Source organism: Geotrypetes seraphini, chromosome 6 (assembly GCF_902459505.1).
Source record: "Geotrypetes seraphini chromosome 6, aGeoSer1.1, whole genome shotgun sequence".
Classification (NCBI taxonomy): domain Eukaryota; kingdom Metazoa; phylum Chordata; class Amphibia; order Gymnophiona; family Dermophiidae; genus Geotrypetes; species Geotrypetes seraphini.
In genome coordinates, this window is record NC_047089.1 from 242,718,530 (window position 1) to 242,745,825 (window position 27,296).

Consider the following 27,296-nt stretch of genomic DNA (forward strand, 5'->3'; position numbering starts at 1 on the left):
ACTCTTGAATGTGGTTACTGCTACTGTTTTTGCACCTAAAACCTAGAAACTAATGACGTCCTAAGTTCTGCAGAATACCAACATATAGAAATTCATACAACCTACTGTAATGATACTGAACTTTCCAGTGCTAGGAAATTTAGTCTGCAAATGTTGATGGCAGGAAGCTGCCAAAAAATCATTTTTTTAAACAGAAGAACAAATTTCAAAAATGCAGTACAAGTTAGCTTGGTGAGGTTATTCAGTTATTTTTATAAATGTATATATACTAAACAGAAACACAGAATACTTGAAGTCAATTTTCACAGGACAGTATCAAGCTTGCAATTAAATCTGCACAATTACTAGAAATAAAATAACTAATGTCAATGTTTTAACTGAGAAGTGTAGTATAGTAAAGTCAGAGTCCCAATGTTTTAGAGTGCAACAAGAAAAAAAATTAATTTTTAAAGTTCCAACTAGATTTTGAATCCATTTTATTTGTTCTTTTTAGGGCTCTTATATGTCTGTTCATTTGAAGTACAAAATGGAAGAATAGCTGACTAAAGATACAACCCGTAGCAAGAAGGCACCCAGGAACATACAAGCATGTAACAGAACATCACATAAGGAACACAAGGCCTATTTTGTCAGCCTAGTTTATTCCTTGGTGCAATGCTATAGGCTCCAGCTAATCTCTGACTTTTCTTGAAACTAGAAAGCCTCTATGCTTATCCTAGGCTCTCTAAACTTGTTAATCATTTTGCCTCCACCAGAATACTGTTCCTTGTTTTGGTGAAGAATTTATCTATGATGTTACAGATTTACAAGGAGGTAAATCAAGTAAACATATGTTATCATATACTAGAAGTTTACTTTGTTGGGCAGACTGGATGGCCCATGCAAGTCTTTATCTGCCATCATCTACTATGTTGAAATGAATTATGACTCTCATAACCCCTTTTTCTCTAGAACTCTTTCCACCAAAAAAGTTTGCCTGTTATGCATTGTTTTATACCTTTGAACTATTTGAATGTCTGTCATATCCCCACCTTCTTTTTCCTCTTGGTCATACATATTTAGGTCCTTAAGTTTAATGTCATAGGGTTTTTGGTGCAGATGCTACACATGTTTGGTACACTAGAAGGATGCTAGGGTGAATAGGGAGTGGTATGGCCAGTAGGAAAAAGGAGATATTGATGCCCCTGTATATGACTCTGGCGAGACCTCATTTAAAATATTGTTTACAAATTCTGAAGACCACACCTTAAAAAAGATTTAAACAGAATGGGGTCGGTCCAGATTAAGGTTACTAATATGGTCAGTGGTCTTTGTCATAAGATGTATGGGACAGACTTAAAGATCTCAATATGTATACTTTGGAGGAAAGGCGGGAGAGGGGAGATATGATAGAGGCGTTTAAATATCTACATGGTGTAAATGTGCATGAGGCGAGTCATTTGAAAGGAAGCTCCAAAATGAGAGGGCATAGGATGCTCAGGAGTAATCTGAGGAAATTCTGTAAAAAAAAGTAAGAATGGTAGATGTGTGGAATAGTCTCCTGGTAGAGGTAGTGGAGACAAAGACTGTGTCTGAATTCAAGAACACATGGGATCTCTTAGGGAGAGGAGGAGATAGTGGATGCTGCAGATGGGCAGACTGGATGAGCCATTTGGCCTTTATCTGCCATCATGTTTCTATGTTTAGGAAATAAATTTCAACATCATCTTATTTTTATTTTGGGGTTCACTAGTTATGTCTTTTATAATGTCATCTTACTGTTCCTCTTTCACATTACTTTGTCACACTATTTCACAACTTTGAGATCACTGGATACATGCCCAGGTAATTGCACAATTATGCAGAAATATAATTATGCACAATTGATAAGTATGCAAATAATCACATAAATTATCATAAATCTGTTCATATGCAGCAGGGCCCAGCAAGAGTCAGCTTGATGAAGGGATCAGGCAGAGCAGGAAAGTGTAACTGGCAATCAGTGTTCCTGCTGAGGTTGGCAAAAGAGGGATCAGGTATGTGCGACACTGCTTGCCTGGCAAAGAGAAATGTGGAGTGCAGGAGAAAAAGGTGCTGAAGCACCTGCTTAGGCTACCTCATTTGCCTACTCTCACTGAACAAGTCCATAGAATAGGTCTGCCCTTTAATCCACAGTGCACAGTTGGATTGCAGAGAAACTGAGATGTAGGGTGTCTGAGGATGGGGTCCTTATGAGGAGAGTAGGGAGATGAACAGAGTGGATATTTCAAAAGCCAGTATGGATGCTGTTTAGGGGGGGGGGAGAAAGAGGTGCTAGATAGGGGAAGTGAGGAGGGGGGATTCTTCTTGAGGAGAGAGTTGAGATATTTGGTTGGAAAGGGAGGTCTGATGAGAGATGAAGAGGGTTTTCTAATGGGAAATAAGAGGTAGATGTTTAATGGAAAAATGAAAGAGAAAGGGGCGCCAGACAGAGGAGAAGAGGGCTCCCTATTGATAAATAGAGCATCAGATGTGAGGACAGGAAGGGGTATCTGATAGTGAGTGGTAGCAAAGGGGGCAGTAGGAAATTCAAAAGTCAAAGAGGAAAAGATACAATATAAAAGGAAGGAGAAGAGGCAGTCGATTAAGGGGAAAAGAAAAAGGCTACAAAGGAATAAACTGCCTTACACAATTTTAGTCACAACATACTCATATGCAGTCCAAATCAAACGTACCACAAGACACAACCACCTGCTTTATATGTGCATGGTTTCAAATTTGTAAATGAGAGACACATACATACTATAGATAGCCTCCATCTACAGCCCCCACCTGCAACATTTTCCTCCACACGTGTTTTTCAACTGCTCCTACTTAATCATGAACAATAGTCCCCTATGGGGTTGTTTTGTTTTGTTTTTATTTAGCAAGGCCTTTCTAAATATGCCAAAATCATAAACTCACAGTACATTACAATAGCCACAGTATTATTAAAATAATACGTATGCCTAATACATATATGGAGTTACCAGCTCCACTCCGATAATTAATGAAAGAACAATGAACAACAATTATAAACTAGGAGAGGTATCAGAAGTACAAAAGTTTCCCCCTCTCTTTCATACTCCCCAATAAAGCAAAGAAAAATCTGTGCATTCTAACATAAATCCACCCCTCCCCCACAAGCAAAATAACATAGAAGTGCCCTATGATTCTACCCCCCAACAAATACAAACATGCTGACCCCAGTTTATCCTCACAAATACACTCCACCCACTCAAACATAGCTCACCTAATAATCATTCACTGCACAGAAACACACTGCAACCCATCGTTCACAACCCACAGTCATATACTCAAAAAGCACACCACACCCACTTCCCCACCCAGTACACAGCACTCAAGTCTATACATGCAGTCACATACTCGGTCACATTCCCCTTGCACATGCAGATCCCAACACTGTACAAATACCTCATGTCTCTTCCTCCATCTAACATCCACCCATGCATCTCACCCACTGCCAAAAAGTACCAGTCATGCTTAACTTATCTATGAATATACTGTAGATTCTCATGACTGCTGCAAACATACTTCATCTATTTATAAACAAAGTAAACCATTAAGTAATCTATTTGTGTGACGAATAAAAGTATTTACATTTGTATAATTCAGATCTGTGTGTGTTTAATTTTGAATTTTTTGATGCATAATTTGCTAGGCTGTAATCAGATATGATTAGCCCGAGGGCCCTTTCTTGCTTTGTAGGTTATTATCTCTCTCATCCCCAATCACATACTTGAATTTCTGTACCCCAAATACATGACTGCCCTTTTTCTTTTTCGCATTGAGGTGTATCTGTCAAACACACCACCACCCAACCTGTTGAAGTGTTAATTTTACTGCATTTATAAATCACTTTATTTTTACAGTGAGCACAACATTCTCTAAATATAATAAATCACATCTTATTTTATCTAATCCCTCAAGTGTGGTTACTCTATTGAAGAGATAACATTCTTGGTTTCAGGGCTGGTTATTATACATGATGGGGTTCAAGGCAGAAATATAGGAGGGGGCCTGAACCTCACTGGCAGGCTGTACTTTCCTCAGTTTTAAAGCGATTTAGAGCCCTTTAGAGCAGAGGTTCTCAACATAAGGTGCATGTACCATTGTCAGGGGGTACATGGCACCGGCTGTCTCCCAACTTTCTTCTGCCATCTCATATACACAGCGCCGGCGCTGTATGTCTCCCAACTTCCTTTTAAATGCACCCATAGTGGCGATTAATTTATAGATCAAGTTTTCACATAAACAATGAAAATTAAAAATTAAAAAAAGAGACACTTCGGACCAGTGATAGCCCGCATACAGGTTATTAGCTAAGACTAGTTCTAAAGGCAATTAACCGCGAGCACTTGAGGTCCATAGTCTCATAAATAATAGGGACAAGCTCATTCCAGCATTAGCCTATAACTAGTAGGATTATTGGTCCCAACTTCCTTCTGCCATTGCGTATCTCCCGCCTTCCTCATTTTCTCTCCCCAGCCTCCCTCTCTCCCCCTGGGACCAGCAGCGACAGCTCGCTGTATGCTTTTAACTTCTCCACAAAGCTACCGCTAACATTACTTTAGCCAGTGATTCTATCAGGCAGCCTTGGCCCGCCTCTGACAAAAGAGGAAGTTGCATCATCATAGGCGGGCCGACCAAGCAAAGGCCCCCAAGGCTGCCTGATGGAACCACGGCTAAACTAATGCTAGAGGCAGTTGTGTGGGGAAATTAAAAGCACACAGTGAGCTGCTGCTAGGGAGAGGAGAGGGTACTGCTGAGCCAGCAATTCCATCAGGCAGCCTCGGGCCTGCCTCCGATGATGCAACTTCCTCTTTCGTCAGAGGCGGGCTGGCCTAGCAAAGGCAAAACACTTGCACCTTAGGACACCAAAGGTTTCAAGTACCTTGGTTATACTTCAGTTTTCAGTATCTCTTCCTTCATTTTGAGAATATAGTATTGCAACAATCCAAAAACATGAATCAACTTTGAAAATTTAAATGAACAAAAGCCTTGGGTTCTGCATCCTTAACCCTATATGTCCAAGTTAGATTGTAAGCTCTTCTGAGCAGGGACAGTCTATTAAATTTCAAAATGTACAGTGCTGCATACACCTTTCAGCGCTATATAAGTGATAAATAGTAGTAGCAGTAATATATATTTGGGCATGTCATGTTGGTAATTATCACAAAGAAAAAGTCACCTTAATCTTTCTCTGAAGCTATTTTTGTTATGCAAAACAAAGTCAAAGTATATCAACATAAAATTGTTTGCAAATCATTTTCTAAATCAGAATAAAAATTTATCCTGGAATGCTGTTATGGGGATTACACATATTGTGCTCTTAAAAGGAGCTTCATCCAGTACTTCTGAGTGACAATTTCAGAACGGTGTTGAAAACCTGAATGTGTGTGTAAAGCAGTGGTCTCAAACCCTTTGCAAGGCCACATTTTGGATTTGCAGGTACTTGGAGGGTCTCAGAAAAATAATGTCTAAAAATAGTTAATGTCTTATTAAAGAAATGACAATTTTGCATGAGGTAAAACTCTTTATAGTTTATAAATCTTTCCTTTTGGCTAAGTCTTAATAATAATAATAATAACAGCTTATATACCGCAATACCGTGAAGTTCTATGCAAAAGATTAAGCAAAAGATTAAGACAAAAGATTAAGCAAAGGTACAAATTGACTGATAATAATATTGTAATTTATAGCTAAAGAGAAACTGTTTTATTTTACTTCTGTGATTATGATAAACATACTGAGGGCCTCAAAATAGTACCTGGTGGGCCTCGTGTGGCCCCCAGGCCGCGAGTTTGAGACCACTGGTATGAAGTATTTGAAATAACAACTAATCTAGCACAACAGAAGTCAAAGGAATTCCGTAGGCACAATTTAATAGCCTAGGTCACATCTCTTAGGCAGTACCACTAACAGCGATGGTATGTGGGTGGGTATATAAATGTACAGTATATGTATATATACACACACACAAATGGAAGAAAATATTTCTTATTTGGAGATAAGAGACATATAGTTTGAGCTCAGTACAAAAATTGTCATTGCATCACCTACCATTTACAGTTTTCTGCAGGTAATATCCCTGAAGCAATAATTTAGCAGCAAAATGAATGATTTCTTAAAATCTCTGTCTTTAGGGGGAAAAAAATAAATAAAGTTATGCTTCTTAGCAAAATCAACCAGTATGGAAAATAGGTGATGCAATGACAATAATGGACCGTGGCAACTGTTATACCAGATTGTAAATGAAGACATCAGCTCCATCATCGGTTTCCAGCCTACCTTCTTAGACAGGTAGGAAATACCGTCTCTGAGTGATCCGGGCTGATGACACACGTTGACAACTCAGCAGCAGCAGCAGCAGCAGCACCCTGCTCTCAACCTGCTGAAATGTTGGAAAGAGGGCTTTTGAAAAAAACAGCAAAAACAAAAAAAGGGGCAACGCGACGAAGTTCAAGAGGTGAACGGGCCTCTGGCATCGCTCGGCCTCCCCTCGTTTGATCCCGGGGCTCATCGATTTCCCCAGCAACAACCCCCCAAAAAACAAAACCAGAGGTGCACAGCCACAGGTTGGCCGCTTCGTGCCTGCGCGGAGCCGAGGGGGCGGAATGGCCAGATGCAAGCAGGTAACCACCCCCCAGCCGGGAGCGGGGCCTAAGCCGCCAGGGGATGAGCCCTCACCCCGCGACCGAGGTGGGGAGGGCGAGAGGAAGAAAAGGCAACGCAGCCCTCCGCCGCCCCCGCTGAGGTAAAAATAGCAGAGCGCGCAAGGTGCAGGCGAAAATGGCAGAGGGAACCGGCTGCTGAGGGGGCGGCGCGCGCGCGCACACAGCCTCCCCTCCCCTCCAGGACGGGGGCTTAGCAACCCCCCTCCCCTCCGCGGCGGACGGAATATCCCGGCGCCCAACTCACCCGGCAGTTCCGAAGCCGCTCACTCCCTGCAGCTCGTTTTCCCTTCGGCGTCGGCGGCGGCGGCGGCGACAGCGCTCTCGCCCAACTCCGCACCGCCTCCGGCCGAAGCAGGCCCCGCCTCCCCCCCCCACCCCCACCCTGCTGGCCCGGCCTCCCGGGGCAACCGGCGCTTGACGGGCAGCGCAAGGAGCCAACCGGCTAGCCGAGGGGCGTGGGCGGGCGGTTAGAGGTCGCCCGCGAGTGGCCGAGGGGAGGAGGAGGAGGGGAGAGCGAGGCTCGCGCTCGGCGGGACGCTGACAGGCTTCCCGCCACCCGCGAGCCAGCGTTCCGTAGTCCGAGCAACTGAGGGGAACGTCTTGGGCGGGAGCCTCGGCATCCGGTGAGAGCTAGAGGGGGAGGGACGGGAAGTGCGCCGTTATCGGTGCGGAGGAGACTCATTGGTGGCGGCTAAACACAACACAACACAACTAGAATGAGGGAGCTTTGCAAAAATACTGGCGGGTGCTTAGCATCTACAGAGCTGGCACCTGTTGGGGGAGGGGGGAATCCAGTCAGATTCTTGCTATTCATGGAGTATATGTGCGCATACATAAGAATATATTACGTGCACCCACACAGTATGCATATATATGATGCCTGTATAAACTCTGTACAGTATAGATAGGGCAAGGATAAGTTAGAGGGAGACAAGGCGCATGCCTAGGTCCAGAGTCAAGAGGGGGTGCACAGCCCTGTGAACTTCTGACAGTTCTGGGATACTTAGGGCTCCTTTTACGAAGGCGCATTAGGGCCTTAACGCACGGAATAACCGCTTCCGCCTCCTTTTGAGCAGGCGGTATATTTTCGGCTAACGCACGCTAATCCGGTGCGTGCGCTAAAACGCTTAGCGCACCTTCCTAAAAGGAGCCCTTAGAGCTAGCATAGGGTTGGCAAATACTTTTGTATATTGGATGCAGGGCCAGATTTAGATGAAAAGAGGCCCTAGGCTATTCCACTTATGAGGCCCTTTCATCTTCCATTTTTAAGTTTGTAAATTACATGAGAGATAATAAAATACATCATTACTCTGATATATATCAATATGTTAAATGAAACATGTTGTTATTGGTACTAACCTTTATAAAAAATGGGACACGGATCTTGAGAAGCCTGATTGGATGTCTGTAGGTCCTTCCCCCCCACCTTTTATGTTTTTGGACATTATTTTCATAGGGAACCCACCTCATTTTTCACACAAAGTTTCTATTCTTTCTCTCATATGGTTCCATCAACCTTATTTCATCCTCTTAGGTCCAGTGACAACACCATCTACTGCAAAGCAACCTCATCTACTCCTTATCTCCTCTAGAAATTACCATAAAAGGTGGGGGGAACCCATAGACATAATTTATCTCGACTTCCAAAAAAGCCTTTGACAAGGTACCCCATAAGCTGCTACTTAGGAAACTGTGGAACCACGGGGTGGAAGGGGATGTATACAAATGGATTAAACACTGGTTGGCAGGCAGAAAGCAAAGGGTTGGAGTGAAGGGCCACTACTTGGACTGGAGGAGGGTCACGAGCGGTGTTCCACAGGGGTCGGTACTCGGACCGCTGCTGTTCAATGTTTTTATAAATGACCTAGAAACGGGCGAAGTGTGAAGTTATAAAGTTTGCGGATGACACTAAACTCTGTAGCAGGGTTAGAACCGTGGAGGAATGTGAAGACCTACAAAGGGACCTGAACAAACTGGAGGAGTGGGCAAATAAATGGCAGATGAACTTCAATGTAGAGAAATGCAAGTTCATGCATATAGGGAAAAAGAACCCGATGTTCAGTTATAAAATGGGGGGATTAGTACTAGGGGAAAATAGCCTTGAAAAAGACTTGGGTGTGCTGGTGGATACAACATGAAGTCAATGGCACAATGCGCGGCAGCCTCAAAGAAAGCAAACAGAATGTTGTGTATTATTAAGAAGGGTATTACAACCAGGACGAAGGAAGTCATCATGCCGCTGTATCGTGCGACGGTGCGCCCGCATCTGGAGTACTGTGTCCAATATTGGTCACCGTACCTTAAGAAGGACATGGCAATACTTGAGAGGGTTCAGAGAAGAGCGACAAAAATGATAAAAGGTATGGAAAACCTCTCATACGCAGACAGGTTAGATCAGTGTTTTTCAAACTTTTAACACCTATGGACCGGCAGAAATAAAAGAATTATTCTGTGGACCGGCATCGGGCCGTGGACCGGCAGTTGAAGAACTGGGCTAAGTTGTGGGCCAGACCCCGCCCATCTCTACCCAATCTCCGCCCCCATAATAGTACTAATTGCACCTTGCACGTCCTGTGCCTCATCTGGAAGCCTTCCCTCTGACATTGCAACGTCAGAGAGAAGGCTTCCGGTTCAGGCGCAGGATGCCTATAGGAGCCGCTGCCCATGGCTTTGTGCACTGTATCAGTGAGGAAGAGGGAGCTGGCTCAAAGATAACGCCGCATCGATCGCACTGTGGACCGGTGGTTGAAGAACACTGTTTTGGGCCTGATGCACGTGCTGACCGTGTGGACCGGCAAGAAATTTCTGTGGACCGGCACTGGTCCATGGACCGGTGGTTGAAAAACACTGGGTTAGATAGGCTGGGGCTCTTCTCCCTGGAAAAGCGGAGACTCAGAGGAGACATGATAGAGTCTTTCAAGATCATGAAAGGCATAGAGAAGGTAGAGAGGGACAGATTCTTCAGCCTATTGGGAACCACAAGAACAAGGGGGCACTCAGAGAAATTAAAAGGGGACAGGTTTAGAACCAATGCTAGGAAGTTATTTTTCACTCAGAGGGTGGTGGGCACCTGGAATGCGCTTCCGGAGGTTGTGATAGGACAGAGTACACTACGGGGTTTTAAAGAAGGATTGGATAAATTCCTGAAGGATATGGGGATTGAGGGATACAGATAGAGGCAGAGATAGGATTATGAAAGGATATAGATAGAAGCATAAAGGGGAATAAAGGGTTTTAGACAAGGATCACCTTACAGGTCATTGACCTGATGGGCTGCCGCGGGAGCGGACTGCTGGGCGCGATGGACCTCTGGTTTGACCCAGCGGAGGCAACTTCTTATGTTCTTTATGTAATACGTTTTTTTGTAATTCTTTTGTAATCCACTTTTAACCGCAAGGCAATGGCGGAATAGAAATCTCTAATGTAATGTAATGTAATCTACTTCCTGTCAAATCCATTTAAAACTGGGAAAAACAAAACAAGATGACCCAATGTTCCACAGGAAAAAAGGTGCAATCCAAAACAAGACAAACTGTGGAAAACACAATGCTATTGACTTTTCTTTTATTTCTTCCAAAAATCTTCACAGTATTGAAAAGCTTAGCCACATTAAATCATATTAAAATCTGACAGACCCGACACGGTCCATGTTTCAGCAAAACAAGCCTTCCTCAAGGGTCCAATAATAAATGAAGCTTTTCCTTGTGATGTCGAGCTAGTTTTCAAATCTCGAAAATGCGATGTGAAGAGTGAAGTAAAAAGTGACGCATTCTCAGGTGGAAGATTTCACAGGGCTGTGCTCCCACTCTGGACCTAGGCATGCGCCTTGTCTCCCTCTAACTTATTCTTGCCCTGTCTATACTGTACAGAGTTTATACAGGCATCATTTGTGCATGCTGTATGGGTGCACATAATATATTCTTTATGTACAGCAGATCAGTAGATTCTTGTGTACAGCAGATCAACTGTGCATCAGCATCACTTTTTACATCGCGTTTTTGAGATTTGATAAATAGCTCCACATCAGACCCTTGAGGAAGACTTGTTTTGCCGAAACACGGACCATGTCGGGTCCGTCGGATTTTAATATGATTTAATGTGGATAAGCTTTTCAATACTGTGAAGATTTTTGGAAGAAATAAAAAGAAAATCAAGAGCATTGTGTTTTCCACAGTTTGTCTTGTTTTGGATTAAATCCATTTAGAAAGCACACATTGTTCTAATTTTAGTCATCTGCAACAGTCTTATGGAATTCTCTGCCATTCACTTTAAGGTGTGAATCATTTCATACATATTTTAAATACAGCTTAAGAACTTGCTTTTCAACCAAGCCTTTTTATAGTTGGGAAAACCCATCATTTCTGAGTTTTAGTTTTGGAGGTCTAGCATAGCATATTCTCTTTCCCTTGTCCCACTCTTTGAACTTATTCATAAGAACATAAGAGTTGCCACACTGGAACAGATTGAAGCTCCATTAAGCCCAGTCTCCTGTTTCCAACAGTGTCCAACCCAGATCACCAGTGCCTAGCAAGATCCCAAGGAGTAAAAGAGATTTTATGCTGCTTATCTAAAGAATAAGCAGTGGATTTCCTGAAGTCCATCTTAATAATACCTTCAGGACTTCTGTTTTAGGAAATTATCCAAACCTTTATTAAACCCTGCTAAGCTAACAGCTTTTATCACATTCTACGTCAATGAATTGCAATGAATTAAAAGTTAAATTACATATTGTGTGAAAAAATATTTTCTCTGGTTCGTTTTAAATAGCTCTTCATTCTCTCCCAGCTCTTTTCTCGCTCTCCTAATTTTTTCTTCTATGTACATTTTTCTTTGTTTAAATTGTAAACCACTTTGGTATGATTCAATGAAAGGCAGTATATCAGATCAATGAAGTCACGTTAAGTAAATCACTTAAAAGTAGGTTTACACTTTGTTGTTTAGAATCTGGTCCCATTAGATCTTAAATTAGAATCTTCTTTGACAGACTTTAAAATTCAGCTTAAACTTTTTATCCAGGTTGTCTGTCTTGGCTAAATTGAGCAGGGACTGTCTCTTCTATGTTTTGATGTACAGTGCTGCTTATGTCTAGCAGAGCTATAGAAATGATTAATAGTAGTAGTAAAATGTATCTTTTCAGTGTGACTGACATGGACCTTAGGGGCCATTCGCTGGTTTGAGTGGGCTTGGATATACTAAACTAAACTAGAACTTAAGTTTATACGGTCTTTGCAGTGTCAATTTGATTTGATTTGCCTTTTTTCCTATTTTATTTCTTGCTGCTCTGTCTCTTATATATTATTATATATATATTGTATATTATTATAGTTCCTTTCTTTTCTTTGATATTATTTTTTAGGAGGTAGGCAATATATAAATCAAGGCTGTGGAGTTGGTACATAAAAATTTGACTCTAATTCCTTTATTATGGTATCTGCACTTTGACTCTAACTCCTTTATTTATATATCTTCTGTATATAGGTGTACTGCATGCAGGGTGTGGGATTTTGGTTTAATTTATGTTTATCATTTTTGGTCAGCTGTTATGGATTTAGCATTTGTGTGTGATTGAGATATTCTGTTAGCGTGATGTTTCTATGCAGCATTTCATAGTAATTTGGCTAATTCAATTGTCTTGATAGTGGAGGAGATATTTGTGGGGTGGGAGGGGGAGGCAGCGGTTTTGTTGATCCTTGTTCTGTATTTGTGATTTATAAAATGACAATTGTGCAGAATAATGTCTTTTTATACTTTAATAAAATGATTTCAGTATAAAATCATAACTATTCAAGATTTGTGTGGATGGGATCAGACATAGTTCGTGGGGATGAACTTTGGCCCCGTGTCGTGCTCTAGGTGCCACTTTCACCAATATAAATATCATAAAATATATTACATTTTGTAATCATCAAAGAACTTGATATCAAAATATATTCTAAAAGTAAAACATATCCTGAAAAAAAAATGGGTTCATCAAATTATTATCTGTGAAATAAGAAATTTAAACATTATAATATTTGCATGACATACAATTTAACTCTATTACTGTGTATCACAAACTGTGTGCCTCCTGAGATTTCAGGTGTGCCGCGACACACTGGCGAGGAGGAGAGTCGTTCACGCCGGCTGACTGCCGGCATGTGCCTCTCGCAGCGAGACATCCTGTAGGAAATCAGCTGGCGCAGATGTCTCTCCTTCTCTCCCCACACCTAGATCCCTCCACTAAAGCGGGTCGCAGTCAGATGGGCCTCTGCACATGCCCGTGACATCATTGCGTCGATGTCCGCGTACTTCCGGGTGTCTTCCAGCTGGGACACTGGATTTGGTGTGGAAAGTTTGTGAGACACTGCACTCTGGGATGCACTGAGGGAGCATAAGACTTTGGCCCAGGCACTGGGAAGTGGAAGGCCCACCATTATGATGAGGTAGGCCTCCCGGCAGGCAGGAGTAGACATCCCTCCTGCCGATTGTCCATCAAAGTTACAAGGGGGAATGTGAGGATGTCAGACTCGGGGGAGGGGTCTCTCCTTAGAGGGGTATTGGGGAGGAATCGGTTGGTGGTTGTGCGGGAGGGAGGAAGAGAGAAATCGGAGATCTCCCTGCTGTTTTCATACTCTTCGCTTCATTTGATCTTTACTTGGTTCTCTTGATTCAACTTGTGCTACTTTTCTCTGTTATTTAGTCTCCTCTCTCCTAAAACTTTTCTCAAACATCAGAACAGTCCAAAATACCATTCTTCAGTTGCTAAATTTTGCCCATAGATCTGACCATGCATCTCCACTTCTTTCATGACGCCGCTGGCTTCCCATTTCTAACCATATTCAGTTTAAAATTCTTACTCGTGTATAAAATATTTCACTTTAGTACACCTTCTTATCTCTCCGTGCTGATATTCCTTTATACTCCTACTGGGACTCTGAGATCTACGATTACATCTCATTTAACCATGCCTCCGGCTTGTTCACATATAGAAACCACTTGTCATTCAGCCTTTTTTGTGCCACTCCTATCCTTTGGAATGCTCTCCTCATAGAAGTCCATTCTGCTCAAACACTCCGTTTTCGGGACCCTTCTCAAAATTCACGTATTTACATTTAGTTTTTCAGTTTGCAACAATTTAACTCTTAGCTGATTCTGACTCAGAGCTTCTCTTTTCTCCTGTGTGTTCTATCCCTGTTGATTGATTTTATACAGTTCTTTTCTTAGCTTTGATTTTAACGTTTTAATTGTAAACAACTTTGATTTAGTTGAAAGGCAGTATATTAAACAAATAATAAACTAAACTGTCCTGCAACACATAACAGCTGACAGAACCTTTCCACCAACCAGCACCACCGCAACCATCACTACCATCAAAGCTGCAACCACCAGCAGCTCAATATGTGCCCCACCCAGCAAGGGACTGCATACATCAGGTCCAGGAGACACCATGGCCACTCTTTCTGCCACTGATTCAAACCTATTTTCTGCATGACAACTGTTATCAGTAGTCCGTGCCATTTACAGTGATCTAATGCACTCCATTCAGTTCCATGACTTCCTCGGTGCAACACAGCATGCAGGAGTGCAGACTGATGGTTCTGGTTCCAGTATGGACACCGGTGACATGACATGCAGTAGTCTTGAGTGCCAAGTGGAAGGGCGGTAGGAGGAAGGGATTTGGCAGAGAAAAGAGTGGTAATAGGAGGCAGAGAATCCCCATTTGGAGGAGGGAGAGTATGTGTGTGTGTGCCACAGTGAAGGAGGAAGAAGTAGTGCATGAGAGCCATTGAGAGAAAGGGAAGGAGGTACAGTATATATAACACATTGTATAGATGATTGATATCTATCATAAATATATGCATGTAACCTCACTGAAAATGTCTGTGTATGAGGTTATTTCTTGTCTTAAGTCTGGCTTGGTCTGGGTGTGATCCTTTGTTGACTCAACTTCCTCCTCCTCTGTGCCCTGGATGTCTTATACTCTCCACTTGACTGCATAATTATACGACGTGCAGCAAGCATGGTGTGAATATTTGACAGACCTTCTCAGGCAGTTCTCTCCCAGGGCAGTCCAGACAGTGAAAGCAGCTTTATAGTTTACCAAAAGTGTTCTTTTATTTATTTATTTTGTCTAGGAACTTTACCACCCCCCACCCCAAGTGTGCCCTGATATTACATTTGTACAGTCAATATTGGGGTAATTTAAATCAGTAACAGTGAAAATGTCATCTTTCAACTTCAAAAATCTAAAATCAACTGCTCTAATTGAGTGATTTGGTAAGTGGATAATGTCTCTAAGGGCTCCTTTTACAAAGTTTCAAGTTTATTAAAAATCTTTTTGAACCGCTTAATCGGTCTAAAATTGATTAAATACATGTTAAAACAAGGGATGCTAGGTAAAAACCAAGCGTCATAACGAAACACTGATAGATATATGGACTTATTTCAAACAATAGGAGAGTGGGGAAGAACTACAATCATGAAAGAAAAGTGCAACATAAAAGGAAAGTACAATAGGTTAGGGAAAATTTATCAATTGAGTCTAAATGATGTCCTTAAAAGGACAGTTGTTATCCAAAGGCGTCCTGGAACAAAAATGTTTTTAGTTTTGTTTTAAATTGTTTTTAGATCGGACTCATTGCGCAAATAAGTAGGCAATGAATTCCAGAGGGTAGGGTCGGTGACGGCAAAATTATTGGAGCGCAGCGTGTTAATCAATTTTAAAGATGGTATAACAAGAAGATTCTGAGATATTGAACGAAGAGTTTTTATAGTATTGTAGGGAATTAGAAGTCTGTTAATGAATTCTGGTTGGGTATTTAATTTTGTTTTAAATGTTAAAAGCAGGATTTTATAACTGATTCTATGTTGAACTGGTAACCAGTGTGCGCTAATAAACAAGGGTGAGACGTGATCGTATTTCTTTGCGTCGCAAATGATCTTAATAGCTGTATTTTGTACAATTTGAAGCCGTCTAAGGCTTTAAGGCGCGGCATAGCGTGCGCTAGCCGCTACTGCCTCCTCATGAGCAGGTGGTAGTTTTTCAGCTAGCGCACACTAATCTGATGCGTGCACTAAAAACACTGGCGCACCTTTGTAAAAGGAGCCCTAAATATGATGCAGAGTATCATAATAAATACAGTATGGGGAGAAAAAAAAAAGACTTCAGCAATGTGATCATACAAGTGTCAATACATCAAAATCATTTATCTGTTTCTCCAAATCGGCAATAAAAATAATTATCAGAGCAGTTGGCTTTTAAATTTTTGATGGTAATTGAAAACACCCATTATTATTGTTACCTAGGGGTCCTTTTACTAAGGTGCGCTAGCCGTTTTAGCGCTCGTTAAATGCTAACTCGTCCATTATATCTTTTTTTTTTTTCCTTTTAATAAATTCTTTATTGTTTTTCAAACTTTAACAGTGCATTACAAAATAATATAACATTAGAAGATTACATAAAATGCACCACGATACACAAATAGAACAGCAAAAACAACCATTTCCCCCACCCCCTCTCAATTATGAATACTTTATATCATATTATTTATATAGCATTATACTCAAATAATTAACTCCTCAAAATATCCTTCCCTCCCCTCCCCCCCCACCCTGGATGTGTAAGGAAATCTAAGAAAGAAAAATACATTACTATTATTGCGTATTAACAAATGCAGTCAACGGGCTCCATATTTTATTAAATGCATTACTAAAACCCAAGCATTCCGCGTTCATTCTTTCATATTTGTATGTGTTACACACGCTTGTCCACCAGAATGTGTAATTAAGTCTGTCATGACATTTCCATAAGAACATAAGAAGTGCCATCTCTGGATCAGACCTTCAGTCCATCAAGTCCGGCGATCCGCACACGCGGAGGCCCAGCCAGGTATACACCTGGCATAATTTGTAGTCACCCATATCCTTCTATGCCTCTCATAAGGAGATGTGCATCTAGTTTGCTTTTAAATCCTAGGACGGTCGATTCCGCAATAACCTCGTCAGGGAGAGCGATCCATGTGTCCACCACTCTCTGCGTGAAGCAGAACTTCCTCGTGATCATTTGAATAGCTATTGCTGTCAGGATAAATAAAAGACGGCTTTTGTATTTATCTAACATAGGCTTTACCTGTAACAACGTACCACAAATAATGGCTTCATATGATAAAGGAATAGATGACTCTTATCCTATGGATGCGTTGGCATATAGTGCGCACTAAAACAGCTAACGTGCCTTAGTAAAAAGACCCCCTAATTTGTTAGCTTTTTCTAATTTCTGTTACCATTTCAACATCTGTCTGTTCATTCTGGCTGGGTAGACTTTTCTTCCCTTATCACATGGAATTTCTGTTCATAAAGATTCTGAGATGTATTTTGTTTCCTGCAGAACTTTTATTCTACGCCAGTGTCTTTCAAACTACAGTAAAACCTTGGTTTGCGAGCATAATTCGTTCCGAAAACATGCTTGTAATCCAAAACACTTGTATATCAAAGCGAATTTCCCCATAAGAAATAATGGAAACTCCACAACCCAAAAACTTTAATACAAAATACTGTATGCACTCGTATTGCAAGACCTTGCTTGTTTAGAACAGTCACTACACTTCTGCAGTGTCAGAGAGAGAAGAATCATTGGCTCACTTGTGATGATGTGATGTGTGTATACTGTATGAACTTGTATTGCAAGGCCTTGCTTGTATATCAAGTTAAAATGTAATAAAATGTTTTGCTTGTCTTGCAAAACACTTACATACCAAATTAATTGCAATCCAAGGTTTTACTGTATTTGTCATGGCACATTGGTGTGCCCCAAAGAGATTCCGGGTATGCCATGAGAGATACCAGAATTTTACTTTATTTAAAAAAATTCCTTTCATAAGTATACACAAGAATAGATGACATGTGCATCACGTACGCAAGAGTCTGTCAATGTTATGAGTGTCTGTGTGCATAAGGATACAACCAGCAAGTAATTTTATTTTTTATGCAGTAGTTTTCCTAATTTGAGCAACAAAGCAATCAAGACTTTGTTACCATTTGGATTGCCTTATCTTTGCAAACTTGGATTATCAGCTCTGACAGAAATTTAAAAAATAAAAATAAAGAGAGAATGACTGCAGATGGTGGATGATGAAATGTCAACTATCAAGTCACATTTTTATTTAATTTGCACTCAAAACAAGTGCATCCGTAGCAATTTTATTCTGTCTACTTTAGTTTCACCATTGCTACAATTACCCATAAATAGCTTAAAGAACTTTAAATAACTCTCAAATTTAATGTTTTAATTGGTTTTGCAATTTTATAATTTCAGTTATAATGTGCCGCGATATACATTGCTCTGTTTAGTGTGCCAAAGCTAAAAAAGTTTGAAAGACACTGTTCTACATGGTCGTGTCACATTATTATGACCACCTGTTAATATGCAGACGCCATGGAATTGACTCAATAACTCAATAAGATTCTGGGTGGTTGCTAGAGGTATCTGGAGCCATGCAGACTGCAGTGCGTATGATAGCTGCTGACAGGTGCATGGTGGTGGATCCAGTCATCAAAAATGTCAGTTGAGGTGGTCCCAAATGTGCTCTGGGGAATTCAGAGGCCATGGAAATATCTGGAAGTCTTGGTCATGCTCTGCAAACCACTTGCAAATTATTCTGGTGGTATAACACATCACATTGTCCTGTTGAAAGATCCCATCAGCCATAGGATAGACTGTCAACATGTACAGGTGTACTTGATCGACAAGGATGGAGAGATACCCATATCAGTTGAGAGTGCTTCCAGAGGTGTTAAGGGACCCAAACCATACCAAGAAAATATTCTCCAGACCATAACGATGCCGCCACCAGCTTGTGTACGTCCAACAATGGTTGCTGGGTGTTTGTTCTCAGTGGTTTCATGCCTGGCACGCCAATGTTCATCTGTTCGATGAAGCTCAAAACATCACTCATCAGAGAAGACAACCCACTGCCAGTCAGTGCAAGTCCAATTTTGGTACTACTGTGCAAATTGCAGCCATTTTTTGCAATGAATCCTCATGAGGATGGGTGCAGTCACCAGCCATCTGCTCCAGAGTTCCATTCGCAACAGGGTTTGCTGCATAGGTAACTTTGGACACACATCTGGAAGCCCCCTGGTTCATTTGGATGGTGAGTTGCTCCATGGTAGCATGCCATTCGGCCCGTATCAACCTGCGCAGCCAACTTTCACCTCTCGCGTCGATGACTAATGCTGCCCCCACAGTTATCACGTCAGGTTGTTGAAAAGATTCCATTCGTCCCCTCATAAGAACATAAGAATTACCGCTGCTGGGTCAGCCCAGTGGTCCATCCTGCCCGGTAGTCCTTTCACACAGTGGCCCCCAGGTCAAAGACCAGTGCTCTAAATGAGTCCAGCCTCACCTGCGTACATCCCAGTTTAGCAGGAACTTGTCCAGCTTAGTCTTGAAACCCTGGAGGGTGATTTCCCCTACAACAGACTCCGAAAGAGTGTTCCACCTCTCCACCACTCTCTGGGTGAAGAAGAACTTCCTTACGTTTGTATGGAATCTATCCCCTTTCAACTTTAGAGAGTGCCCTCATTCTCCCTACCTTAGAGAGTGTGAACATTCTGTCTTTATCTACTAAGTCTATTCCCTTCAGTATTTTGAATGTTTCGATTGTGTTTTCTCTCAGTCTCCTCTTTTCAAGGGAGAAGAGGTCCAGTTTCTCCAATCTCTTGCTGTACGGCAACTCCTTCAGTCCCTTAACCATTTTAGTTGCTCTTCTCTGGACCCTTTCGAGTAGTACCGTGTCCTTCTTCATGTACGGCGACCAGTGCTGGACGCAGTACTCCAGGTGAGGGCGCACCATGGCCCGGTACAGCGGCATGATAACCTTCTCCGATCTGTTCGTGATCAAGGTACACTTTAACCACAGCAGCCCATGAATAGTTCACAAACTCCACCGTTTCCAAAATACTTCTTCCTTGACCCAGTAGCTGACAATCATGCCTTTTTCAATGTCTGATAAATCATTCTTTTTCCCCATGACAGCCACGGTTGCTATAATAATAATAATAATAATTTTATTCTTATATACCGCCAAAGCCATAGTAGTTTGAGGCGGTTTACAACAAGAAGAGCTGGACAATCAGTGAAAATAATTACAATAAAGTCGTTGAATACATGTAGAGAGGGAGGATACAAGTAGAGGGGGAGAAAGTCAGAGTAATAGACACAGTGTAGAGACATTGAGTACATGTAGGTAGAGTACAGGGATAAGGCATTAAGAGTTCTTGGTTGCAAATACTGGCAACCTGCTGACATCCCACCTTATATACCCATGAAGTCTGTGTGCGACATGTGCACTGGTTCATTGGCTGTGCATCCCTGATGTCAAAGGTAGGCAGCGACCATAATGTGACTCGACTGTGTATTTGATTTAATATTTTCCAATGTACAGCGCTATTCCTTCACTAATTTGATCCACCCTATCACTGTGATATAATTTGTACTCTGGTATGACAGTGCTCCATTGTTTATCCTTCTACTAGGTCTCAAAGATGCCTATTTATCTTTTCATTTAGTGCAATATATTTTAATTCTTCCAGCTTACTTTTAGTCTTCTAGTATGTGTACACAGATATTCCAAACAATGTTTTTGGTTTTTATGAACAACTTGCTCAGCAGTTGACAGTAATAATTTGCAATCTTTCAAGCCTGTCTGCTCTTTATTTAAAGGCACCTGGCCTACTTTGCCTTTATTGCAACTTCTCTGTCAGGGTGCCCTACCTTCTCTGTTTTGATGATATCCTTCAAGGAATTTTTGTTCCAAATAGAAATTTATGTTAACTGGAAGCTGTATGCTAACCTGATTTAATAAGAATCACAAAACAGAGACTTTAAATGCTAAACTAAGAACATAAGGGTTACCATACTGGGACCGAAGATCCATCAAGCCCAGTATCCTATTTTCCAACAGTGGCCAATCCAGGTTACAAGTACAAAATGGGGGGATCAGCGCTAGGGGTGAGCGACCTTGAAAGAGACCTGGGAGTGATGGTAGACACAACATTGAAGGCGTCGGCGCAGTGTGCCACGGCCTCAAGGAAAGCAAACAGAATGTTGGGTATCATTAAGAAGGGTATCACGACCAGGATGAAGGAAGTCATCCTGCCACTGTATCGTGCTATGGTGCGCCCGCACCTGGAGTACTGTGTTCAGTTCTGGTCGCCGTACCTCAAGAAGGACATGGAGGTACTTGAGAGGGTCCAGAGAAGAGCAACTAAGCTAATAAAGGGCATGGAGGACCTCTCATATACTGACAGACTGAAAAAGCTAGGGCTTTTCTCCCTGGAAAAGCGGAGACTTAGAGGAGACATGATAGAAACCTTCAAGATCATGAAGGGCATAGAAAAAATAGACAGGGACAGATTTTTCAAATTAAGGGGATCAATAAGTACAAGGGGGCACTCAGAGAAATTGAAAGGGGAGAGGTTTAGAACAAACGCCAGGAAGTTCTTTTTCACACAGAGGGTGGTGGATACATGGAACGCGCTGCCGGAGGATGTGATAAACAGAAGTACGCTACAGGGGTTCAAAGAAGCTTTGGATAGGTACTTGGAAGACAAAGGGATTGAGGGGTACAGATAAGAGTAGAGGTAAATTATAGGGATGGGATTAGAGGTAAGTTACAAAATTAATCAGGGACCACTGTTCAGGCACTAGGCCTGATGGGCCGCCGCAGGAGCGGACCGCTGAGCAAGATGGACCTCTGGTCTGACTCAGCGGGGGCAACTTCTTATGTTCTTAAGATCCCAAAAGAGTAAACAGATTTTATACTACGTATTCTAGAAATAAGCAGTGGATGACAGAAAACAATATCTGCAAGAGAGCTGATCACTTCAAATTTAGAAGAGAGATCTAGGGCTCCTTTTACGAAGGTACGCTAGCGTTTTTAGCGCACGCACCGGATTAGTGCGCGCTAGCCGAAAAACTACCACCTGCTCAAGAGGAGGCGGTAGCAGCTATCGCGCGGCATTTTAGCACACGCGTTAAGGCCCTAACGTGCCTTTGTAAAAGGAGCCCCTAATATTTTATCTTGTATTTACCTAAGGTTCCTTCACTCCTTGCAGGTCAAACTGAACTTCTAAAAAAAAAAGTCCTTCTTAATCCTGCATTGTTTTACTTGTTCATCTTCAGCCTCATGTATGATTCTCCAATTTCTAACTTTACAGAATGTATAAATATTAGCTGTTAAGTCTTCGGTCATGTATGCCTACTTTCCACTCAGCACCAGTGAAATAGTGATCTTATTGTGTAACACAAGCACCAGCATTTCAAAATGATTGGAGGTGCCAAACACAACAGAAATTACCTCTTTCCTGGACACAGTGAAGGAGTTTGCTAAATATTGGGGGTGCCCAGCACCCACTGACACCCACAGAGCTGGCTATTATGTTGTGTAATATTTATAGCAAAATTCAATTAAGCAACTACTAGCTAACAAAAACACAAATACATAAAATAGTTTCCACCATATGTTTTTTGTTGTTGGTTATTTTTTTTACAAAGTGATTGATGTTAGTGGTAGTAATAATAATAGTATACAGTCCTCAGGAAAAAATAACATCTCAGCCTCACAAATAATCAAAGGAAAACTTGTGAATGCAGTAGATAAAGAACAGCAAAAAAATATAAAGGAGCCATTAAGAAGGTCAGAAATGGTCATGTAGACTCCTTAGGATTAAAAAAATGAGTTTGCACCCAACGCACCCTGACACAGGAATGAGAAGTAATCCTCCTGTGTCATAGGAGCCAACTTTTCAAAATTATTGGAGGTGCCCAATATCCTCCTTTCCCCGGCTATCACAAAAAAAAAAAATCTTACATTTTGTTGAACTTGAAGGTGTAGAGAGCTTACCTCAAATTGGGAAGATACCGCAAAAATCCAGTGCGCTGAGAAGCAGCAAACTCTTATGGTAACGGCCACAGTATCCTGCAAAATCATACTTAGAACTGAAGACAACTTGCACATGGAACCACTCCCTCTGCATGGGTAACATTTTTTGTCTACAGAAGTACAATAGCAGCTTTGGTGACATGATGTTTCCCAGCCATACTGTCGTTACAGTAGTACTTATACCTGGAAGAAAAAAGAAAGAACAGAAAAATCCTGCCAAAACAATGCCCTGCTCCTGAGCCAAAAAAGCTCTGCCTTGGGGTGGGCGGGAGGGAATTAACCTCAAGGGTCACCTGTAGAATCTGATTTCTAAGAAAGTCCTCAGTTCAGTCTGAAACTGAGGCTAAAACCAGCCAGAGGTCTCTCCTCAAGGAGTGCTTTTCAGTTAGGGTGAGAGAATTTACATCCCCATGAAGTATAATATGCTTGGCCTGACTTAAGAGTTTTCCAGGCCTCTCTCCCACTTATTACTCCCCAAAGTCTCAAAAAGGGCCTGAACAGATCCAAAGAAGCCTTTTAGTCAAGAGCTCTCTCCTCAAGCAAATATGTGCAAATTATATATGCAGTTCACAGGTTACTGTGAAAACTGTCTTTAATGCTGAAGTCTCTACAACCTCTCTCAGAACCAGGCGTATCGAGGGTTAGGCACTAGGCCAGCATTCCTCCCCTCAAGGGTCACCTGTGGAGTTTGATCTCTAAGAAAGTCCTCAGAGTTCAGTCTGCTATTGAGACAGACATAAGGGAAGCCACAGCTTGCTTTGGATCGGTAGCATGGAATGATGCTACTTTTTTTTTTTTTTTTAATTTATAAACTTTATTGAACCATATGAAGCAAAATATAAAAAAGGACAGAAAAGTACCACCAACATAACACCATAGGTTCCACTTATGATACACAGTAGCTCTTCAGTACATGGCAAGACAATGTCACCTAAAGAGAATCTACAAACCTAACAAGTAAATTCTGGAAGTATCCCTCTACCACTACCTAGACCCCTCCCCCCCATTCACTCCTCTTCTCTCTCCCCCTCCCCTCCCTCCACGTATGATAGAACAAGCTCTATATAATGAGGGTGTGAAGTACGAGTGCCAGCAATAGATGAAAATCTTAAAGCAGCACAGGTTGAAATTTCTCACTCCATGCAAGAAAGGGAGCTCAAATTTTCTGGAAATGAGAGAGCCTATTTCTAAGAAAAGGTGTGTATTTGGCCACCAAAGATATATAGTTTATTCTCTCAAGGACACCATCCAAAAGGGGGAGTTCCTGCTGTTTCCAGGCTGCCAATACTACAAGGCGGCTAGCTGTCACTACTTGGATGACCCATTTGCGGTAGTGGGGCAGTAGTACTGGAGGGGCAACATTCAGCAGACAGCATTCAATCGATTTGTCCACTGAGATTCCCAATACCTCAGAAACAAAATCCATAACCCATTCCCAAAACATTGTAACTTTAGGGCAAGACCACCAAATATGTAGGAAGGAACCCTGGGACCTCAGGCTCTCCAACATTGGTTGGAACCCTTTCCAAAAATAGCTTTGAGGTGCACTGGGGTATAATACCATTGGTAGAGCATCTTATAGCCATTCTCAAGCATATTACTGGCAACTGAGACTCATAATAAAGCTCCCAATTGTCTCTCCCACACATTAGTCTCATAGGTCCTGCCAGTGGCATTTTCCCATACAATCTGATACTGCCTGGGCACTGGGATGGAGAGCAGTATAACATTGTAAAGGAGAGGTAACGGCACCCTTGCCCGCCCTCTGAATAACAGCCCGCTCCAAGGGAGATGGGGGCTGTTGCAAATCTGGGAGTGCTCCTTTTTTCAAAAAAATCCACCAGTTGCTAATAATGAAAGAGATCATGTCCCACCAATCCAGATTCCTCCTCCAAGTAGGAGGAGGAGACCAACTCACCCTCAGAGAAAAGCTGTCACAGAGTTAGTAATCCCCTTCCCACCCAGCGTCGAAACATAATATGGTATGGCCATCCCAGAAAAATATAATTGCCCACCCAGTAGCCTTGTACGAAATTGAACCCATACATTGAGGACATGCTGTAGGATTGGGTTCTTAGTAGTATAATGGTGCAGGCCAGCCATGGAATAACCCACAGAGGGGCTCTGCCTAGGATAGTTTGTTCCAAGCACACCCAGCCCATTGGGATCTCCCATTTCCAGGCCGTTAAACAATGCAGTTGGGCTGCCCGATCGAAAGAAAATGCGATACCTCCATCTCACCCTATTTCTTCTGCTGATACAACATTTTACGCTGGACCCTGCCTCTAGGAAAACTATTATTGCAAATATATTGAAAGAGCTTCCTTTCCAGATGCTTGAAAAAGGAGGCAGATAAAGGGATCAGTAGAACTGAGAATTAGTAAAGTAACTTGGGCAGTACCATCATTTTAATAGCATCAACCCAACCCAACCAAGAGATAGTTAATTGTTTCCATCGCTCCAATTCTTTATCTATTTGCTTTAGGATAGGGGATAGTTTGCTGCATAAAGAACAGATAGAGTCCTAGTAAGATTAACTCCTAAATAACGTAACGAGCTGGAGGCCCAATGGTAAAAGGAAGCTCGTATATTCTCCCTCTCTACTTCCGTATGGGAGAGCTCTAAAATATCAAATTTAATGACATTAACTTTAAAGTCCGACACAGTTCCATAAAGGTCCAGAAGCCTGGTTACTGTCGGTAAGGATTTGCATGGGGCTGAGAGAGTAAACAAGACATCGTCTACAAACAATAAAAATTTTTGTTCTACTGTTTCACAGGTCAGGCCCCGAATAGCCGGACTCTGAAGCACCATTTGGGCCAGGTGCTCCATCACCAAAGCAACAGCACAATCTTGCCTTGTCCCACAACCCAATTGGAAACTGTCTGAGTAGGAATCATTCACCTTTAACAGGCCAAGGGTGCCCTATAAAGAGTATGAAGCCACATCAAAAAAGTATTAGGGAGACCCAATTTTTCCAATAATTGGAACAGATAGGGCCAGTAGACCCTATCAAAAGACTTTTCGGCATCTATACTTAGAATAAGGGTGGAATTCCCTCCCATCAGGCTTACCAGATTAAATGGCACACCCTGCGAATATTATCAAAGGTCTGTCGACACCGCACGAATCCTGATTGATCATCCTTAACCAATTGGGGCATATAACGTAAGCGATTGAATTTATAGTTACTATATTTTCCCCCCCCTTTTGGGGGTGGAAAAAGTGCATCTTATGGAGCGAATACCCAACTCCAACCCCCCCCCCCCCATTACCTGTTTTTTCATTCTTGCACCCTCCCTCGCTAGACATGGCTGCCTGCTTGGTTCCCGCAAGCAGTGACGTCTGCTTCCAAGTCCTCTTCTTATCCCTTGCAGTAGAGCGGCGCACAGAGCTGCCTGCCCGATCCCGCACCCACACCACTTCCCGCGAGAACTCAGTAGTTATGTCAGCCTTCAGGAATTACTTATATGTGTGAAAAGAAGAATGCAAAGATAGGAGGGAACCTTGCAGAATAATCCTAAAATATATGACTTTAGTCCTAATAACACAGACAAGGTACATCGTAATTGTGTAGTGCATATCCTTGTTGTTTTGTTGCACCACCAAAACTCCCTGATATGTTCATTTCCCGTTTTCCACATCTTCACCTGTCTCACTCTAAATTTCTGTTAAGCTTTATGTTAGAAATGTTGGAGAGAATGAAAGAATGTACCACACTAAGATCATAAAAAGTATCAAGCCAGGTCAGAGTAATGGTCCATCAAACCTTATATCCGTTTTTATCGGTGGCCAGTTTGAGTCACTTAGAAGTGCCCTTCAAACCCCAAATAGGTAACAGTAGTAATGGGTTTCCGCCATTATAAATGTAATTTATCCTTGGTCTAAGCTTTTAAAGTTATTGAAGAATAACAAATTCTGGACTCAGTATTCAGAAAATGCTGAACTCCTAAATTTATGCTCCTAAGTTTGTACCCAATTTTCAGCTGAAAATTCATCTTTAATACAGGAGTTTAAAAGTTATGCTCATAAATTTAGGCCTGCCATTAATTTGCCTAGATTTATGAGCCCAATGCTTAAAATCAGTGCTAAGCTCCTAACTTCTTTTCCCTGCCCTAAATCTGTCCCTGTTACTACCCACTTTTTCTGCTTTTAAATTTAAGTTTAGTAAAATTTTGAGTAAAAATGTAAGCAATCATCTCTAGTAAATTTTCAAACATGGTAGCTTATGAGTATAAATCTAAAAGTTAGGAGCTTAAATCCTTTGAATATTGGGCTCTCTGGCCCAAATTTTATAATTGACACATCTAGCTGATCTAGGCCCTAACTTAGGACTCCTTTAACTAAGCAGCGTAAGAACATTTTACCACGGGCCAGGAAGGTAAATACTCCGACGCTCATTGAATTCCTATAAGCGTCTGAGCAATTACCTCACCAGCCCACAGTAAAATACTCTTACACTGCTTAGTAAAACCCAGCTTTAACTTTTTTAATTAGTGAGGAGTGATCCAGTGCTAGAGCTGCTGCTTCTGCACCTAGAGATTGTAGGACTTTTGGATGATCAAGGAGCAAAAGGGGTGCTCAGGGAGGATAAGAACATAGCAGAAAGACTGAATTAATTCTTTGCTTCGATCTTTATGGAAGAAGATGTAAGAGATCTACTTGAACCGGAAATTGT

At 41.8% G+C, this 27,296-nt stretch overlaps 2 protein-coding genes across 6 annotated transcripts in view; one reads left to right on the top strand and one right to left on the bottom strand.

Annotated features, from left to right (window-relative positions):
• CDKL5 (cyclin dependent kinase like 5) overlaps positions 1–7,311 on the bottom strand; it is a 316,174-nt gene extending 308,863 nt beyond the window's left edge. For 3 of the 4 annotated variants that reach the window (XM_033950593.1, XM_033950594.1, XM_033950591.1), the window contains exons 1-2: positions 6,940–7,311; positions 6,310–6,412 (exon numbers count right to left, since the gene is read on the bottom strand). The gene's annotated coding sequence lies outside the window, so the exon portion shown is untranslated. The remainder of the gene's footprint in view (positions 1–6,309; positions 6,413–6,939) is intronic. The other variant, XM_033950592.1, reaches the window with a different exon arrangement.
• Positions 7,292–27,296, top strand: part of SCML2 (Scm polycomb group protein like 2) — a 198,704-nt gene continuing 178,699 nt past the window's right edge. Inside the window, exon 1 of one of the 2 annotated variants that reach the window (XM_033950597.1) lies at positions 7,292–7,318. The gene's annotated coding sequence lies outside the window, so the exon portion shown is untranslated. The remainder of the gene's footprint in view (positions 7,319–27,296) is intronic. The other variant, XM_033950600.1, reaches the window with a different exon arrangement.